This window comes from Mytilus californianus, unplaced genomic scaffold (assembly GCF_021869535.1).
Source record: "Mytilus californianus isolate M0D057914Y unplaced genomic scaffold, xbMytCali1.0.p SCAF_7, whole genome shotgun sequence".
In the NCBI taxonomy this organism is placed as follows: Eukaryota; Metazoa; Mollusca; class Bivalvia; order Mytilida; family Mytilidae; genus Mytilus; species Mytilus californianus.
The window spans coordinates 109,152,991-109,174,959 of record NW_026262723.1 but is presented as its reverse complement, the minus strand read 5'-3'; the positions used below and the strand labels follow the sequence as shown (position 1 = coordinate 109,174,959).

General features: G+C 34.6%; 1 long non-coding RNA gene across 1 annotated transcript; it reads right to left on the bottom strand.

The window, feature by feature from the left end:
* Positions 1-14,522: 14,522 nt before the first annotated feature.
* On the bottom strand, positions 14,523-20,851 carry LOC127708037 (uncharacterized). The gene is made up of 3 exons (XR_007985129.1): positions 20,581-20,851; positions 17,222-17,242; positions 14,523-14,847 (listed from the first exon to the last, which is right to left on the bottom strand). It is a non-coding gene; the product is annotated as an uncharacterized LOC127708037 (long non-coding RNA).
* Positions 20,852-21,969: the final 1,118 nt, after the last annotated feature.

Genomic DNA, 21,969 nt, shown 5'->3' with positions numbered 1-21,969 from the left:
CTTGATAGAAAATTGGTGTTTCGTTCCATATTTTTTTATCTAGCATTTTTATTTTATTCAAATTTATCTTGAAAATAAGTAAGTTTTTGCCAAATTTATTGAGGTATAGCTTTGGTAATACAGCCCAATTTGCATTCCCTGATTGTATTATTTTTATAATCCATTTTATATGTATTGATTTTATATAAGACTCGATATCAATCATATTTAAACCCCCCTCTGAAAAATTTTTAGTAATTATTGACCTTTTTATTTTATCTTTTCCTCCATTCCAAATAAATTTATATATTAAATTATTAATATTTTGTAGTTTATCTTTACTTATGATACTATTAGTTGCAATGTAAGTTATATTTGGTAGCAAAAGAGCTTTTACGATTAATATTTTTCCCAATTGGGTTAATCTTCGTTTTGACAATCTATCTACAAGTTTCGCTATTTTATCCATGACTTTTTCCATATTCAGTGTGTCACATTCTTTTCTGTCATAACCAAAGTAAATACCTAAGCTTTTAATTGGTTTATTTGTCCAATTTATATTTTCATATTTATCTTTTGAACTTTTTAATTTTCCTAACCATATCCCCTCTGTTTTATTTCTATTGAGTTTTAATCCTGAAAAGCTGCCAAATGTTTCAATTATACTAAGAGCCAGACTTATTTCTTTTCGTGACTGAAAAAAAAGAGTTGTGTCATCAGCTAATTGACAAATTTTTAAATTACATGATTTTCCATCTAATTTTATTGTTATTCCTTTAAAATCTTTATTACTTCTTAGCCTTATTGCCATTAATTCTACTGTTATGACAAAAAGAAGAGCAGAAATCGGACACCCTTGTCGTATACCACGATATATTTTAAACGGACCTGAAACCCACCCATTATTTAAAATACAGCCTTTAATGCCATTATACATAGTTTCCACCCATCTGATAAAGCCATTTTTAAATCCAAACTTTTTTAGCGTTTCTGTCATAAATGTCCATTCCAAAGAGTCAAAAGCTTTACTAAAATCCAAAAAAAGTATTGCTCCTTCTATATTAAATTTTTCAGAGTAATCTATAATGTCTTGTATTTGTCTAATATTAAAACCTTTGTATCTATTTTTGACATATCCAGTTTGATCTAGACTAATTATAGAAGGAAGAACATTTTTCAGTCTCTGTGCCAACACATAAGCTAGTAATTTCGTATCAATATTCAATAATGTTATAGGACGGTAATTATTTAATGAAAAAGGGTCATTCTTTTTAAAAATAAGCGAAATAACACCTTTCTTTTGAGAATTTGTTAATTCTTTTTTTTCAAAATTATTATTGAAAACCTTGACCATAATATTCTTTAGACTACCCCAAAATTGTCTATAAAATTCTACTAGACCAGGGGATTTATTTAATTTCATTTTAAATATTGCATCTGTACATTCAGTTTCTGTTACATTCCCTTCACATTGAATACTATCCGAGTCTTTTAGTTTTTTTGGTATTTCTGTTTCTTTGATATACATTTTAACATCATTATCATTAGGATTAGTTGACTCATAAAGCTTTTTGTAGTATTTCACTTGTAAATTTAGAATTTTATCTTGGTCAGTTGTCGTAGATCCATTTTCATCATATAATTCAGTTATGATCTTTTTTGTTTGACGACTTTTTTCTAGTCCCAAGAAGTATGCACTATTTTTTTCCCCTTCTTCAAACCATTTTACCCTTGACCTAATTTTTTGCCCTTTAATTTTATCTTTATACAAACCCTCTAACTTATTTTCAACCTTCTCAATTTCTATTTTTAAGTTTTGACTTAATCTGTTTATGTATTCCTGATTATTCATCTTTAAACCGTATAAGAACTTCAAAAAATCGTTATCATCGTTACCTCTTCCCTTTCTTACACGTATCTCGAACTTAACTGCAAGCTAAGGTCATCACAGAACTGGAGAACACTTAAGGACAAACGTCATCTTGGACACAATGTGTGGCTAACCACAGAGTGAGTTACATTAATAAATTTGTATTTGATGCCTTAAATCCGTTCATCACATACTTGAACTCTTTATCCGTGATATACTGGAAATTTCACCTTTATAACTGCAGCTTTATTTCGCGTTCAATGGACTGTGCTATTATCTATATTTGACATTTCATACATTATAACATTAATTCAACACATTGTAAAATTGTATTTCATTTTGTATTTTCAGCTTTTTACCATTTTTGGAAAGTTTGCTATAGCTTGCTTTAGCAATATACTTTCCTAAGGCATCGGCCTCAAACCAGAAGTAGGACAGACTAACTTACTTCCGGTGTTCTACTCCTAGATAATGTAGTACTAGTGTTTGAATACAAATTCTAGGAAGATGCTTTTGAAATTTTGAGTTACTACTTTTTTGATAATCTTAGTTTGAATAAAAACGGACTGAATATTCACCGACAATTCAAATGAATTCAACTTCATTTTGAAAATTGGTATCACAAACACTACTTCGCGGATCTGCCCTGCGCGGAAGATAAAATCAATACAAATCTACATGAGACAGCAGTTTCTACGTTTAATTCATAGAAAATTTAGATTTAGATTAGGCCTGATATTTATTTCGAGTTGGGTGTTGTTTTTTTTTCTCCATTTATTCATGAAATAAAAGGATTCTTATTGTTAAGAATATTTTAATCTTTTCAATTTTTACGTTTGTAAATGGTATTAGGTTTGACCTCTTTAAATTATGCATACTTTGAACTGTCAGCCATTTTGTATGTTTATGTTAACTGTATGCTTTCCTACGGGATTCGCTAGACATGCGTGAGATCCATACATGTGAACCTCCCGACGGGAGTACAATAATCCCGGTTTTAGGTGTCTTCCCGTCCCCGGTTGAAGAGAAAAAAATCCCGTGTATAAAATATTTCATGAATGAACATTTTCCGGCGTCCTTTTTACTACGATATTTACAAATGTTATTAAAGACGTAAAAGCCCGAGTGTATCAAAAGTATCTGCTTTTACTGACATTATTGATTACGCAACATGTTTACATTGTGACCAGGCCGGCGGGTAATTAACAAGTAAAAATAGTTTGATTGAACAATAAACAGGTGACAGGATATTAAATACTCGATAATCATATTGCTTGTGTCTATGTCACATGTCAATGATGAGTAAAGGTAAATACCGGCTTTGATAGAAAAGTGTATTGTTTTTGTCAAAACATCGATCGGAAGGTTTTGATGCCAAAAACATTTATAAACTTTCAATTCAGCAAAAAAAAACTAGCTATTTCACATTCCAATGCGGATATAAGGACCTTCAGCATGCTCAAGTGGATCCAAACTGACAGCAGAAAAACATTGACTCAACGATAGTTCACAGCCTCCTCAGTGTTAAGATTAACAACTACATTTCATAAACTGTTATAAGGATAAGGATTACTTTAGTACAGAATCAAGTGTATTAAAAGCAGCCAAGTCAGCTTCTACTTCTTAGAATAACCCAGTGCGCCAAGACAAGTTCTGTAGAGCTTATTAAAAAACATTTGTCCATGTATTATAGACAGTGCTTTACCTTATATATTTTAAAGTGTTTAAAACAATATGTCTTAAGTTTTCTAGCAAAATGACTTTCTTAATGCTTAAAAACCATGCATAACTTTGGTTATTGTTTGTTTGTTTATTTATCACGTTAAAAATATGTATAGCAAATAATCTTTTATATATCTATGCCTATGACATTGCATACCAATAAAACAGATGGAGGCACGAATAAAAAACGCTATACTTAAATTTTCTCTGAGTACTCAAAGAAAAGGTTAAATCATAGAAATGATTATGATAGTTGACTTTATCCAATTTGTGGCCGTTTCATAAAGGTTATGCTTTAAACTTTAGGTTATCAAACTCAGTAGAGAGCTGCATCATGGTCTTTGGACGTGTCATATCCCAAAGTCGGATCATTTTGACCTTGACATTGTCCTTATATACCTACGATAGTGAAACCTTGTACAATTCGTGTCTGGGTCATCCCTTTGATACCTTTAAATTTGGTTAACCTAGCGAGTAACTGCATGGTTAAAACAAATATGAAGGACCTGAATCAATAAAAAATACTAAAATCACAGGCTCTTGGCATGGGATGGGCACATAAAGCAATTCACAGAGCTTTCTGTACACTTGATTATTTTAAATCTACAGTTTAAGGCTGAAATAGAAAATATCAAATTTTTACATGACAAACATATGAAAAAAAGTGATTTTTGATAATTGCTGATGAGACAATGATTTAGTAAAAGAACATCAAAGCTGTGATTAAATACATATTTGAAATAATACACATCTACAACTTATTTGAAATAAAACACATCTACCGTTGCAAACTTTCCACAGGTGCTATCCAGCACTTTGATTAGATTGGTTCTTGATTAAAGTATCAGCACCTGATAGTCTTTTCTGTTTGAGCCCAATCGTCGGTTATACTTAATGGTCAGGCCATTACAGTAAAAAGTCTACAACTTGCCTGTTGTGTCTCACAGATTACGCCACTCCACGTGTTCTACGGCTATAACCTTCCTGTTGTGCCCAATACAAATCCAGACAAGGAACTACAACGTAGCATCGTTCGTAGCTGTTACATCGACAGTACGCAAAACAGCTTGTGTGTACCAGGCATCAAACCACCAACGTTGGCAACAGCTTAATTTTAACCTGTTAATTAGTTAATTAGAAAACATGGATTCCGATCACGCAGAACGCCAAGACGACCCCGAGCGTCAAGAAACAGAACTCCAAGCAGGAGCGGAACATCAAGTGGATGCTGGACAGCCTGCCGGAAACCCATCTGATGTTGCACACCTAGAGGAATTTTCCGAGACTAGGCGAGTACGTGACCTCACGGAAAAAGGTCAGGGAGCATTCACGGAAAAATGTGACAAGTTCTGTCAGGTATTGAATTCCAGTTATTGGAAGTGGCCACGCCTCCTGAGGAGCCCCAGCAACTGCTAACAGCACAGGACAAGATTGTACAAGTCTGTACTAATTATCGCAGGCTCACAGACGAGAACCTGAAATTTCTGAAAAATACCAGAACGTTGGACAGTCTGAAAGACATTGATACATGTAACCTTTCAACAGATATCCGACTGTCCAAAGTGGACCTGGCAATTGAAACAATACACAAGCATCGCCTCGCCTTGACAAAGGCTAGATTCACCACAACAAAAACATCTAAAGGTAAGAAATCCTCGCACAGTGGAAGCTCCAACGTCTCTGACATGTCAAGACTGGCACAGAGGAAACGTGCCAAAGCAGAGGCTGCTAGATCTCAGATAGCCTTTGCTGAAAAACAAGCCGTGCTTATTAAGCAAGAGGCAATATGAGGGGAACAGGCCCTGTACAGACAAACAGAGGTCAAGGCCGAAATGGAACATGAAGCCATCCGTGTCAAACAAGAAGCTACACGTAGAAGAGCCGAAGCGGAAGAAGAAGCCACACGCAGAATTGCCGAGGCCGCACACCTGAAAGCTCGATTTGAACAGGAGGCAGAGCACATCAAAGCTCAAAAAGAACAGGAGGCCGTTCGCAGGAAAACTCAAATGGAACAGGAGGTCGCACGCGCGGTTCAGGAAAAAGCCGAGCTTAAGGCTGCTATGAACATTCTTGAAGCACAAAGAGAAGCTGCTGCCGCAGAAGCCGAAGCCCGTGTCCTAGAGTACTACGACAGCCAGGCGTTGGACGATCTTCCTAAACAGACGGAAGACCCGCTCCAACGTGTGCAAGATTTCGTCAATAAACATCCTGAACCAACTGCCGTACATGGAGTGACAGGGATCTAAAGAAAAAACAAACTCCTGTTCAGATTGAGCTAAGTCATGAAGCACCAGAGTTCTAGCCATTCGTGGCATTGAACTTGCCATCACAAACACCTGCTGTCTTCACTACACATGCTAAGTCACCAGAAGTTACTTTATTGCCAGATCTGGGAACAATAACTGACAAACGTAAACAGGGTGTTTTAGAAGAGATCCCTGTTGCATACCAAAAAAAATACGTTTCAGAAGAGATCCTTGTTGCACACCAAAAACAAGGTGTTTCTGAGGAGATCCCTGCTGCACACCAGCAATATATCAACCCGACATCGGAGATAACCAGATTTCTCCTACGTAAGAACCTGCTATTTTCCCGGTTAACAAACTTTAACGACCGGGCAGAATCCTTCCACACGTGGAAAGCTAGTTTTAAAAACGTCATAGACGAATTACAAGTTTCAGACTCGGAACAGATAGACTTACTGATTAAGTGGCTTGGACCAGAGTTTGCCAAACAAGCCATGAGTATGAGGGCATCGAATGCCAACAACCCAACAAGAGGCCTACAGAGACTATGGGAGAGACTGGACGACCGATATGGTGCTCCAGAAATGTGGAGGCGTCTCTCGTTAACAAACTTGTCAACTTCCCAACATTAACGAACAAGGACAACTCATTTCTTTACGATTTGTCAGATATTATCTCAGAAATAGAATATCACAAAGAAAATCTCAAGCTGGGATGTTTGCTAGCTTATTTCGACTCTTCGTCCGGGATAAATCCAATTGTGGAAAAATTGACCTACAGACTCCAAGAAAAGTGGATAACAAGAGCTTCAAGATACAGGTCTAAATAAGAAGTTGCCTTTCTGCCTTTCACAGAATTATCTGCCTTCTTCAGGGAAATTAGCAAAATTAAGAACGATCCTGGGTTCATCTTTGGGTCAAAAGTCACACCAAATACAAAAGGTGCTGCGCCAAGGTTCACACCTCAGACGTATTCTAAAGTCAACGTCCTTAAGACGGCAGTTGAACAGCAACCTGGAGACAGCAGTCAACAACAAAGTCTTTGTATTTGCATAATACAAAGCATCCCTTAAAGGAATGCCGAGCGTTTCGAGCCAAATCAATCGAGGAACGCAAGGAACTCTGTACATGGTGACGTACAATTTGATCTGCCTACATTAATCGAATGTGATAATATTCCTAATAGTCGGGACGAAATTCCGACACCTGGAGACACTTTGCATTATCCACACTTAAAAGACCTTAGTGAAATAATTCAACCACTTGACGAACAGTGCAAAATTCAAATGCTAATTGGAAGCGACCTTATAGAGGCACATCACGTCCTTGAACAACGCCTAGGACCATCCAGAACTCCATTTGCCCAAAAGTTGAAACTTGGTTGGGTCATAATTAGAAATACATACATTGACAAGCAAACTGTTCCACTTGAAGTCAACACGAAGATAACTAACGTTTCAATCAAGGAACCAGAACAACTTCTTGCCTCAAGACGAGAAATAGCCTTCAAGGACGAGAATCAAATCGTTGGTGAGGATAACGACCAAAACTTTAATTCGAATGTCAAGTTGCAAAAACGCATTCCATACAATTCCTTGAGTGTACTGGACCTAGTACCAAGTCTGTTAGATTCGTGAATTTATCTAAAGGGACAGCACTTCTGTCACTAAAAGCAAAATCTGTGACTTCTATAGAAAATTCTATGGATAAAGAAAATTTCATTCTTGAATCAGCAAAACCTGAAGTTCACGGAGAAGAAATAAGTTGCATTCACAAACAAAAATCTATTTCGAAACAAGGACCCGTTTGCCAATCTCAATCTGCCTTTGAACAAGCAAGGACTACTCCGAGTAGGAAGCAGTATCGTCAAGTCTGGCTCGAATATTGGTGTAATGAAACCAGTGATCTAATCTGGACATCATCACACAGTAACGCCTTTTGAAAGACATTACTACGACAAAATCAAATATCGAGGTCGCCATATTACAGACAGAGCAACTAGATAACTAGAACGTTAAGGCGGAACGATTGATTTCGCCAAATATGGGACATTCCGCAAACTTAAAAGAGGACTGCGTACTAACTCTCGTCTGACTTACCAGAGGACTATCGTCAACCGTCATCGCCGTCTATCAACTTTGAAGAAAATAGTTCCTACCGTCGTAACAGCAATAATTGACAATTCCATAGATCATAGTAATCTGGTCGAAGACATCCTTTTTCTAAAGGACAAGAAACCGTGTCGAACCAAGTTTCCTGTGGGATAAATTTATCTAAGAAACTCTGAAGTGGAAAATTCAGAAGTTGTGTACCGTCATTTCTCACACGACCAATAGTTGTCATGACTCCTGTACATATTCAATTTATGTTGGGATTTATTTATTTATCTTATATTCATATGCGATTAATTTATGGAATAGTGATATCAGTTACACATCAGACGGGGAATATTCTGTTACCTCGTTCCTCAATTCATATAGTTCGTTGGATTATATTCTTAATCTGTTTATGTGTTCCTGACCTAGGAGGATTATTCTTCTTCTTCTTCTTCTTCTTCTTCTTCTTCTTCTTCTTCTTCTTCTTCTTCTATATGTATGTCCTTCCAGTTATGGAACATCTCCTCAACGGATATTATCCAGGTGGGGAGTTAATTAAAACTAAAATAGTATGCACTAAAAGTTTTTTACAAATAACTAAAAAAAATATTTTTGATTCACTGTACACGGATAAAATCTAATATATTTAAGGACTGATAAAAAAAATTTTTTTACGCAATTAAAAGGTAAAAATATCTAGGCCTTGTCAATATGTATTTTAAAATTTAATGTACACAACTAAAATCTAAAAATATAGGGTGCTTTATACAATGGAAAGCAGGACACCCCTGCCTCTACCTTTACACATATGTACATAGTGTTCATATCATATCTTTCCTCATTACACTGATTGTATTATCTATATATTTAGCGATACAGTTATTATTTTCCTTGTAATTTCCATACATGCTGAGAATGGAGTCTATAACACATATCCGTAGCTAATCTTTGAATTTTGTCCTATTCGGTCCTATTTCTAAGCTTTGGCAGCAGAAAAGAACTGTCGACAATAAGTCTTATCAGATCCAAATGTCCTTTGAATTCTTTAGACCAATATCCCATGCCAATAACTGATATCACATAAGACTTAAGTTTGCTGAATGTTTCTTTTCTCTGCTGGTGTAAGGCTGGACACAACAGCAGGAAATGGATTATATCTTCATCCGACGTTCCACAGCATTTACATAATGCCGACTCCCTGCCACCACTAAATTTAGATCTGTGAGATTCAAGTAAATAAGTCCCAGTTAGTAGCCGGACTTTTATCGCTCCATTTTTAACATCCGAGACGGTTGAAGAAAGGCTGGTCCAAACCGGATGTGTAGAACCAATTCTTAACAAGGTTTTGTCCAAATATGTTAATGAAGACTTTGTTTCTATTTCCTTAATGAGGGATTTAGTCCAATAATTCTGAATTGCTAATTTAACTGTTGCTTTCCAATTGTTACAAGAAAGAACACTGTACAGAAATGAAAGTTGCCTTTTATGTATTTCTGCCTCAATTGTTAGAGCACCCAACAGCATAGATACCGATCCAGTGGCTGTTCGTGTAGGCAGAGACTGAATATTACGCAATGATTTTGTGTGAAAGCGGGTCATGATATCAAGTTGGCTCTGGTTAAGAGGGAGTATTTCCATTCCATATAACAGACGAGGAATAACATAGCTCTGATATATCCTGTAAGATGTCTGTGGGTTTAGTCCATTTGTTCCATGTAGACCAGTATTCATCAGAGAGTATAGGGTTCTTCTCGCAATACTGATGCGCGCATCAACATTAAGATTGTTTTTCTTCAATTCTGCTCTTATTAAGCCAAGATGTGTTGTGTCTTCTGATGGATAAACAGGGGTATTGCCTAGTGTCTAGTTTAAGTCGGACCTGTTTATATTTTTCGGTTTGTTGAGGATGACAGCTTTAGTTTTGGTAGGATTTATTGTTACTCTAGACTGTCTGGCATGATGAGTTGCAACAGAAAGCATGCATTGTAATTCCTGATGGCTGCTGCTTAAGAAGGCTATGTCGTCCGCAACCAACATAATTTGTGCCAATTTTAAGACCAAGACTGTGCGATTTAAGATCCTCAAGCAGATTGTTCACATAGACTTTATATAGAAAGGGTGAAAGAATGCCTCCTTGTCGTACTCCCTGATGAATATTGAAGCTATCACTAATGGTTCCCTTCCATTTGACTCTTGAAACTAGCCCTGAGTAAAGATTTTTCACTATTGACCAAAGAGGATGATTCTGAGTATGGTCATATAACGCATCTAGTAGTATGATGTGATCTACCACGTCGAATGCCTCCTGACTGTCCACAGTAATAAGAAATAAAGGCTCCATTTTGACTAGTTTTACTTCTGCTCTAGCTTCAGTGATAATTAGACTGGCCATAAGCATCGACAAGCCTTTTGTAAAGCCGAATTGAAGTGATGACTGATTAAAATTCACTGTTAGACGAGGAAGAATGGTACATTCGAAAAGTTTTGAGATGACAGGTGTTACGGCAATTCCTCTATAGTTGTCCATTAGCATTGGATTTTTCCCTTTTTTGAGTACAGGTGTTACGATACCAGATTTAAAGATATCAGGTATATGATGATTGTTGAAAATGTTATTAAAGCAGTTTGTAAGAAAATGAGTTACAGTTGTTGGAGAATTTTTAAAATGTTCAGCAGCAAGACCTTATTCATCTGTTGCCTTGCCAGAATGTAGCTGTTGGATTGCATCACAGATATTTTGAAAACTAAATTGTGGTTCGTTGCTGCTTTGTTTGCAAAGTTCATCAAATATATTATGCCGGATATTGCAGAGATCTAAGAATTCGGGATCATATCCATTGTCTTTGGGAACAGCCAGGTCCTCAAAGTATCTAGAGAAGCTGTTTGTTTGGTCAGTTGCAGAATAGTGGTGCTCGCCATTTTCCATTATGCAGATTGTATCTTTATTTTTGGAGCCTCTGTTTCGTCGAATGAGTTTATGAAACATATCATTGCTTGGATTGTCCATCAATTCATTATAGAATTGAGTTCTATCCAAATAATGTTCCTTTCGGAGTTGTTTGCGAAGATTTCGTTGCGCCAGTATTGATCAGTATTTTGTCTGTTTTCAGATGATCATTTTTCTTGCCATTTGATTTCCAGAGTTGATATTTGTCTTTACTTATTTTGAGCAGCATAAGAGTGGTTGGAGATGCCTTGAATTGTGGACCTTTTAACTTGATAATCTTTGATGGAACAGCAACTGAAGCAGCTTTTTAAGACAGTTGCACAGGAAGTTAATGCTTTCTTCTATCGAGTGACTTTCAATATTGTGTTGAGAGAGTTCATTACTGATATGGTTATGGTATGTCTCACTATCTATATCTTTCCACTGGATTTTGATTTTACTGACATAGCCGGATTTGATTGCTTTATTCGTTGGTTTTGATTTAACATTCATCTTTGCACTCACAGGAATATGACTTGAAGTATTGGAGTGACATTGGTCATGGATCTTGTAGTCCGAAAGAAAGGCAATTGTGGCATTGTGTAGAATATAGTCAATTTGAGAGGTTGACATTCCAGAATGATGAAAAAAGGTTGATTCCTCAGAGTGATGAGATTGAAGATTCATTTCATGTACGAAGGCTTGCAGAAGAAAATCGTGTTTGTTATATTTTCTGGGCGGCTTTAAAGTGCCATTGCAGTCTCCAACTATGACGATTCTATGTGATACTGAGTACATTGATAGAAGTGAGCTAATAACATCAAGACATTCTGTGTATTCTAGATATGAGTCCCCAGAGTTATTCGTAGGCATATACATATAAATGATGCAAATCTTCATTGGGGATTTCAGTTCAATTGCAATTATCCTGTTGTTTCCAGATGGTATTTCACTGATGGATGGAGTTAAGAATCTTTTCCAAGCTATTGCAACACCACCTTTCCCTCTTGGCCGATTAAAATTTGAGATTTCCTCGTATGTATCGCTGCATCTAATGAACACGTCCATATTTGGTAGAACATAACATAATGATTGTTTTTGAAATTCATATAACCAGTGTTCTTGGATACAAATAATGTCAGATGAAGATTCTAATGAGTTTATAAATAATGCATTTCCTTTACCTTCCATATTAATTGTTGTTAATCTAAGATGTTCTGCAGCATTATTTTGAGAAGTTTGTTTTAGAATTGATGATTTTGTCGGATTTTGTTTAATCCAAGATCGGGTGGTATGTTGTTTTGGCTGAGCCCTAAAAAAGAGTTGTGAGATATTTCCGGTTCAGGATCATCCACTTTTGTTGTTGGAAGACAGTCCCTGGGGGTTACATCTGTTGCCATATCAGATTGAGCAGAGTAGCTTGAGGACGATACGGTTTGCATAGGATGTTGGCCGTCATGAGGAGACGAGTCTGCAGAATTATCGCATGGAATGTCACCAGGTGAGTTAAATAGCTGAGATCCCTCTTTGCTCTGAGTTTTAAGGCATCAACAGCCGATTGTGAAATTCCAGCACAATTATAATGAATCCATAAAGAGCACTCGGTGCATTCGATAGTGTCTAGAAGTGAGGTTGTGTTGCAAATTGGACAGATGTCTACAGGATCATGTTCAGAATCTTTACTTTCATCATCCCTAAATTCAATGGCTAAATCAGCAATATTGTCTCGACAGGTTTTGATAGCTGCCGAAAGATTTTGATCTGTTCCTACACTATTTGACGTTGAAATAGTTGATGCGATGTTGACATTAAGAACTGACAGCATGTGACCATTTATGGCAAGCTCGTCGCATAATTTATCATGAATTTCAACCAAATAAAGATCTACTCTTGAGCCATTAATAACCATTCTTGAGCTGGTATGATAGAGATTAATAACGAATTTCATAGTTTTGCCCTGGGTGTTGTCATTTTTTCGGTTAGAGACTTTAATACATGAATCAACATTACCGCCCAAGTTTTCCTCTCTGTGTCTGATTAGGCCAAAATATTTAAACCGTATAAGAACTTCAAAATATCTTTATCGTTACATATTCCCTTTCTTACACGTATCTCAAACTTGACTGCAATGTCATCACAGAACTGGAGAACACTTAAGGACAAACGTCATCTTGGACACAATGTGTGGCTAACCACAGAGTGAGTTACATTAATAAATTTGTATTTGATGCCTTCAACCCGTTCATCACATATTTGAACTCTTTATCCGTGATATACTGAAAATTTCACCTTTATAACTGCAGCTTTATTTCGCGTTCAGTGGACTGTGCTATTATCTATTTTTGACATTTCATACATTATAACATTAATTCAACACATTGTAAAATTGTATTTCATTTTGTATTTTCAGCTTTTTACCATTTTTAGATTGGTTCTTGATTAAAGTATCAGCACCTGATAGTCTTTTCTGCTTGAGCCCAATCGTCGGTTATACTTAATTAATGGCCAGGCCTTTACAAGTTGCAATCTTAGTTTTTCTATATTTTCGTTAATATCAATATATGAATAACAGTATCATATTTGATAAGTGGTCGGGTTTTAATGCGGTTTCAACTGTATAGGCGATAATTTCTATGAATATGAAAGTGTACAAAAAATACCGAACTCAAAGGTAAATTCAAAAAGGGGAAGTCCATAAACACTGACAAAATCGAACTTTGGACTTTATCAACCAACAAAACGAAAGGATACGGAATACCACATCATTATCTATACGGCGATGTTATTTTTAAAGCCCGTAAACTAAGATACGATCTATGTAAGCTGCTCGATCGATTCTTTGAGTTCTCTTAGATAGGTATTTTGTGTCCAGCCATATTCAACTGATTTTTAAAGCTTGTTCTTATGTTGTGATGTTACACCACTGTCCAGCGTTAGTGGGAGGATATGGCGCCCACAAACATGTAAACTACGCCACATTCTGTATGTGCCTGTCCTAAGTTAGTGGTTGACATTTATTACTGTATATCATATTTGTTTTTCGTTTGTTGCTTTGTACATAAATCAGGCTGTCGTTTTTCTCGTTTGAATTGTTTTATAATTTGTCATGTGGGGGCCGTTTAAAGATGCTTGTCTGTTTATTCTTATATTGACTTATTTCCAACACGGAACAAAAGTGCAGATCATAGAAATTCAAAGACGGCCATTACCTCAGGTTACGCGGAATTTTCTGCTATTTGTCGAAAACGTTTCACCTATATCCCTATTTTTGTGTGTCGCGACTTAGATTCGCAAAAAAATAACCAAAAGCCGTGTCGGGGAAAAGGATAATTTTATAAGACACGGAGTTTCATTGTTTTAGCATAATAAGTGAAATAGGGATAAATTTGTATATTGGAAACAATACGTCGTGGTTTTGATCTCGCCTTCCCGTTTCATCTTCAAATATTTAAAATGAGAAACGCAGTCATATTTCATGTCTCTTCAGAGGTTACTCGGGTTTGAATTTGCCCCCTCTCCCCTTCAAAAGAAAAAAGAACAAAACAAAAACAAAAAACGAAATCTAGATATCAACCTTAAAAACACACAAACAAAAAAATCTTTGTAATGAAGAGTCGGGTTTTCTTTGTCAAGGAATTGTACATCCATCAATTGATAGATTATATGAAAAACAAACAAAATACAGACTGATAAAGATTCCTTTTATTTCACAAAATAATTTGATATTTGCGTTAAATATCGACAATTGATTTAGGACAAGCCATCCAGGAAATACGAGCTCCCCACATTTTTGTTCCTGCAAAGGTATAGATCTTCAGATTGAATCCAGATTTGGAGAGATTGCTAACATCTGTGACCAGTCGAGAATTGGTGTTCTTTGAAGTGTCATACAGATATAATCCGTACACTAAGGCTGGAACAGCAGTAAATGGTGGATTAAACGTAATGTATCCTGAAGCTGGAAATTTCATCTCTGGATAGGCATGCTCGCCAAATACTCCAGACTGACCTGCGTTAAAAATAAGATTTGATATAAAACACGCGATACACAATTCTAGTATCTCCAGATCTCTGGCAGCTCGACCGGTATCACCAGTGCAGCCAGGATCGCTCACCCTACCAGTGAACTTGACAGTTATTATCTAGATTGTATTCTCATCAGCTCCCTCTGTAATTTTTTACTTTCATTTGTCTTTTTTTTTTGTCGCTTTTTGTTGATAATCTTATAAGTATACGGTATGGGTTTTCTCATTGTTGAAGGCAATGTACGGTTGCCTATAATTGCTTACATCCACTTCATTTGAACTTTGGTGGATAGTTGTCTCATTGGCAATCATACCACATCTCTTCATTTTTATATTAAAAGTGTCTGTCCTCCTTCGACATTAATTGCACTAAATGGGTTTACTTATTTTGATAATAAGCAGGTTTATATATACATGGTATTTACACTGGAACTAATTAGGAGGTTTGGCTAGCCATAAAACCAGGTTCACCCCCCCCCCCCCTTTTTTTTATTTTTTTTTAAATGTCCTGTACAAATTCAGGAATATGGCAGTTGTTATCATATAGTCCGTTTCTATGTATGTTGGCGTTTGTTTTTGTATCAGTTCAGTGTTTCTGTTGTTCCGTTTTGTTTCCTCTTATAGTTGATGTATTTTCCTCAGTTTTGGTTTGTGACCCGAATTTGTTTCAGTTAAATCGATTAATGACTATTGAACAGAGGTATACTACTATAGCTTTATTTACTAAATAAACTACTTCAAAGTTGTTTCACCTACATTTATACTATGTTGGTTAACTAACGCTGGTACTTAGTTGTGTTTCTTAAACTGGTACTTTAAATGGTGAACTTACACTGGTATTTAGCTGGTTTACCTACACTTGAACTCAGTTGGTTTTCTTATATTACTACTAAGATGGTATTATTACACTGGTGCTAATTTGGATTTACATCAGTACTAAGTTTGTTTACTTACACTTAATATTAGTGTTACTTCTCTTGTACTTAATTGATTTACTAACAATGGTACTAAATTAGTTTACTTACACTAGTACTAAGTTGTGATACATGTACTTATATTGATACTTAGTTGGTTAACTTGCACTTGTACTTAATTTGTTTGCCTCCACTGGTACTAAGTCGTGTTACTGACACTGGTACTAAGTTGTTTTACTTACATCAGTATTAAGTTGTATAACTTAAACTGGTACTATGATGTCTAAAAGTTTTTTTTACACTGGTACTAAGTTGTTTTACTTACACTGGTACTTAATGTCTTTTTGCACTGGGACTAAGTTGTGTTACTTACACTGGTCCAAAGTTTTGTTAAGTAGACTGGTACTAAGGTGGTTTACTTACACTTACACTAACATAGTTTATTAAGACTGACACTAAGAGGGTTACTTACACTAACACTTAGTGGGTTACTACATGTAACACTGGTACAAATTATGGTTTACTTAAACTCGTACTTATGTTGTTTACTTACTCTAAATCTAAGGTGGTTTACTTACACTGATAATTATGTGGTTTATTGATACTGACACTAAGGTGGTTTACTCACACTAACACTAAGTAGAATAAAATTGGGAATGGAAATGGAGAATGTGTCAAAGAGACAACAACCCGACCAAAGAGCAGACAGAAAACAGCCGTTTACTAACACTGATACTAATTTGGTTTAATTAAACTCATACCAAGGCCGTTTACTTACCTTGACACTAAGGAGATTTACTTACACTGACAGTGAGATGGTTGACTAAGACTCACACTAAGATAGTTTACCAAGACTTACACTAAAGTGGTTCACTTAAAATGAAACTAATGTGGTTTACTTGGACTAGAACTAAGGTGGTTAGCGTACACTTACACCAATTTGGTTTACTAAGATTGCCACTGAGATGGTTTACTTACGCTGACACTTAGCTGGTTTACTTGCAGTGAACTCTCCAAAGACTCCGAGCATGTCACATGTTACCTGAATTATGTACGTCATAGACCAAACGTTTAGGAGGGCAATATAGAAATTCTTTGGCACTAACACACAGAGCAGTGAAAACGTCAATTGGTCAACCTTGTCATACATGACCTGCAACCGCTCAATTATATATATCATACAAAAACATGTAAATTTTATTAAAAAGTAATTTTCTTTTAAAAATAATAAGACTTGTCTTGGAAATTGTGGCAAATATTCAAATGACATCAAAATTATACCTCTGTTTTTTCTTTTAACTTTTCGAGAGATTTATTAACACTGGTCTCAAACTTTATTGTGTAATTGGCCTACTAGTCCTTTGATATTTATCTCAAATGTTCAGTTATTTATTGGAGACAAGCATCAAAAACATTGTTTTCGGTATTTTTCAATAATACTTACATCCTTGTCTGGTTTCTGACGCTGAAAATAATAATTTAAAAAAATCTAAACACAAGTAAACAAAACACATCTTTAATTGTATAAATGTTATTCATCGTAAATTCATATCTGACGGGTAAACATGTACATTTCAATAATTTGAATAAATAATTTGACGTTACTCCGCACGAATTCATACCGACAAGAAAAGAATGGGTTTGCAAAATAAAGAATTCTGAAATGGTATAGCCGTGACGTGAAGTAGTAATGACGATAAAATCTAAAAATATCTTGACTATCAGGGTCACCTTTCTGATGCATACATATAATAACTTTTTCAGGTATTCTGGAGATGAAAAAAGTAAACGCCTTACATAAATAAAATGTGTTTGAAAGCGCCCCAACACAAAAAAAGGATATTTTTTTTCAGTACAACTTCATTTTTTTACTGAAAGCTGAAAACAAAATATATATTATCAAGAGTGCAACTGTGGACATAGTTTTAATTGCCAATATTTGATCGAATCTTCTCAGGCACCGACTGAAAACTTTATGTAAATAAAGGAGCCATGAGATACAGACTAAATAACCTGTCAAGTAAATCGTAAATAAGACCATAAACCTTTTATAGTGTCGATCTCATTTGTTCTTCCTTATAACCTTTCTGAAAGAGTTTTTGAGTTAGGAGCACACCCTTTGAAAAAGATATCTAAACAACTAAGGGTTATATATCAATCGACAAAGACTAAAACAGAAGCTATAACCATCCCAGGCTAATTTTGTTCGAGAAGTCGAAACTTTTGTTTTATACGAAAAACGCTTTCAAACTTGCAAGATGATTTTCCTTGAACAGCTTCTATAAGAGAAATAAAAGTCAATTTTTTGTTTATAAAATATTCATTACCTTGAAATTAAATGTTAACAGTTATATAATGGCGTTAAATAATATCATTCGAATAACAATTTACTTTTAATCTATATGGCAAGCCGTTTTACTATTTGTTCTAACTTCAAGATATCTAATAAACTTTGTAAGATTACTCATATAGTTTATTAGATATCTTATATAGTTTATAAGATATCTCATATAATTTATAAGATATCTCATATACTTTTCTTTATAAGATATATTATACACTATATATGAGATATTTTATATTTATAACATATCTTATAAGATATCTTATAAACTTTTTAAGATATCTTAACTCTATAAGATATCTTATATACTTTATAAGATATCTTCTTAAGTTTATAAGATATTTTATAAAGTATATAAGATGTCTTATTAAGTATATAAGATATCGTATAAACTATATGAGATATCTTATAAAAACTAAATTATATAAGATATCTTATATATTATATGAGATATCTTATATAGTTTATAAGATATCTGATATAGTTTATTAGATAGATATCTTATATAGTTTATAAGATAGATATCTTATATAGTTTATAAGATATCTTATATAGTTTATAAGATATCTTATATAGTTTATAAGATATCTTATATAGTTTATAAGATAGATATCTTATATAGTTTATAAGATAGATATCTTATATAGGGTATAAGATTTCTCATATAATTTATAAGATATCTCATATAATTTTCTTTATAAGATATATTATATATATATGAGATATCTTGAAGTTAGAATAAATAGTAAAACGTCTTGACGTCAAAGTTGGATATATGACGTCCAGTTGCCGTATTTCCTGACATGATACTTCTAAGAAAAAATGGGTCATTTATGACACTGATTCAGACTAGAAATTTTCATTTTAGAAAATGATCAAAAGACCCATTCTCTCTTTACTAGTATTTTGTTCAAAAGTACATGTACATGTATGTGTGTGAACTTTTGTGCAAAACAAGTATGGAATCTATAAATTACTATTCTATAGCATTTGTATTGATAAGCAGTACTGCAGATACTTTTCCTTAATCAAGGGTTTAAATAGCAATGTTCACTTCAAACTCCCAATTATTTTGAATAATGCAAATATTAAAAGTGGTTTTAAAACAAGTTACATGTACATGTATCATCATGAGGTTCCAAATGGGAAAAAGGAAATTCATAAATTACATGCATCCAAAAGGGAAGGAAAGAAAATTTGACCACTGAATACTTGCAAAACAAAATGAGTCTTTTATGCCAGATTAGGACTAGAAATTCATATGATGGATTATTTTAACAAATGACCAGATTTCTCTTTTAATACAAGTATTAAACCTAATTTAAGGTAGTTGTTATTTTGTTTTTGCTGCCATATGATCCTTTATGTAATATTGTTGTTTTGTTTGTCAGATTAAAAATAAAATGGTGATATATTTATATTCATTCATTAGTATCACCATCAGAGTTTCATTTATGGAAATTCCAAGTCCAATATGTTTAGTTCTAATAAATGATGGGGTTACACAAGCTTCAGAAGTGATCATGGTATTCAGTGTATATATATATTTCCCCTGCGAAAACCCCTGTTAGTAAAGTTTAAACATCAAGCACTACTGAAGAGATTTTAGTAATCGAATATGCACATATTTAGTGCAGCAAAATTGCAACCCTGTCGAATATGTGGAGTTCATATATATATATATATATATAGGAATCCCTCTGTTTGTCTGTCAATCTTTGAATAGATAATACTTGGTAACATTGTTGCCCACATTCATGTATACAAATGAGATCAGATTGCAGTATAATATGAAAATAAAGGTCACCGTGAAACTTGGTTAAACTTGACAACAAATATCGGGAAGATGGGTTGTATCCTACAGGAGGAAAGAGCTGACAGTATCGTTAGTGAATGAATTTAAATACATGGTCTTAAAATATACTATTTGCCAGTTTCATAGCTCTAGTATATTGAGCATGTAATAAGGTTACTGGAGACATAACGACGTAGATGTATCGTTTAGTATGGGCGATCTGGAATTTTGTAATGACTATCCTAAAACGGGATATTAAGCAAATAAGGAAGTCTCTAACATAAAATCCATCAGCTGGAAAAATACATGAAAATCATTATTTCATCTTCTCTCTTAAAATTCGAACGATTTAAAAAAGGATATCTCATGAATCTGATTCTATTGAAATATATGATAAACAGATCAATACATGGCAAAATCCGTATCGCATGCTCTATCAACACTCGACCAATATCAGCCCTCGGGACCTTCGGCCCTCGGGACTGATATTGGTTCCTCGTGGTGATACAGCATGCGATACGGATTTTGCCATATATTATTCTATATATATCGAGGAATATATCAACCACTAACAACAACAATACATAAGCATTTTAATTTCTGACTAGGCACTTCCCAAAGTCACTTTAAAAGAATCTATTAGCATAAAATTATTTGTATTTACCGTATTCGGCAACGAGTACCTCCATTTGGTGGATAACCTCATCTTTTGCTTGTGCCAAACCCAGTTTTATCTGTTCTTTGATGGATTCTGTTAGATCTCTGTTCAGTTGTGATGCATGAACACTGCTAATCATCGTTGCGTTTAAATGGTCAGGTATGGCAATCGTATGTGCAATTTTGATAACCAACAAAGTAGCTAGTAAAATTTTGGTGTACATTTTATACATGTTGACGTTATCTACCTAATTATGAACAACAAATTATGAGGGCTGCTTATATATAGTTATATAATGTTTATCAAATAGTTTCTGAATTTCTATCTGAAGTTTTCTTTTCCGTTTCTTGATGGGTTTGTTTACGATAACAATTTAGCCCAGTAGTCAGCACTTTTGTGTTGACATGAATTATAATTGATATGGTTATAATTATACAATTATAAATCGAAATCATATTTGTTGGTTTTGTAGTTTGAGATAGATGGATTTATATTTCAGCAGATTGTCGGTATTCCATTAGATACTAATTGGCCGACTTATTTTTGTACTCATATGAAGCAGAAATCACACAAACCTTCTCACAGACAAAACGACCAAAACTCGTGGTATGTTCTTTAATTTCACTTTCAGATATCTGAATGGTGACCTGTTACTAAATTTAAAAAGTATAACAAAAGTACCGAACACCCAGGTAAATTCAAAAAGGGAAGTACATAAAAACTGACAAAATCAAACGATATCAACCAACGGAACGATTGAAAACAACTGTAATATTCCGGACTTGGTACAGGCATTTTCCGAGGAAAATGGTGGGTTAAACCTGATTTTATAGCTAACTAAACCTCCCACTTGTATGACAGTTGTTTATAATTCACTTTTTAATGAGCAACTCAAGCAAACATAGAAAAACAAAGGATATGGGATATCAATCCATATCAAAACATGCACAGCAAAAATCACACAAAAGCAAAGGAAAACACACAAAAAGCAAAGGAAAACACACAAAAGCAAAGGAAAACACGCAAAAAGCAAAGGAAAAGCGCTTTTATTACTTATGTTCATCTCAAAGTCACAGTGAGGCCTTTAACACGGAGCTAAAAAAAAACTCACCTTACTGCAAGTTTAAGATGGCCCGTAGAACCGGCTTGATGATTAAGACTGTCACTAAGGTACATGTTTAACCCTGCCATATTCTATATGTGCCTGTCCCAAGTTAGGAGACTGTAATTCAGTGGTTGTCGTTTGTTGATGTATATCATATTTGTTTTTCGTTCATTGTTTTATACATTGCAGCCAACAATGTGGTGGTGGTATGACTTTACTTTACTAAACAGGAATTCTAAAGAATGAAATTTTAAATTCATTAAGGTCCGTTTACTCCATGTATAGTCAAT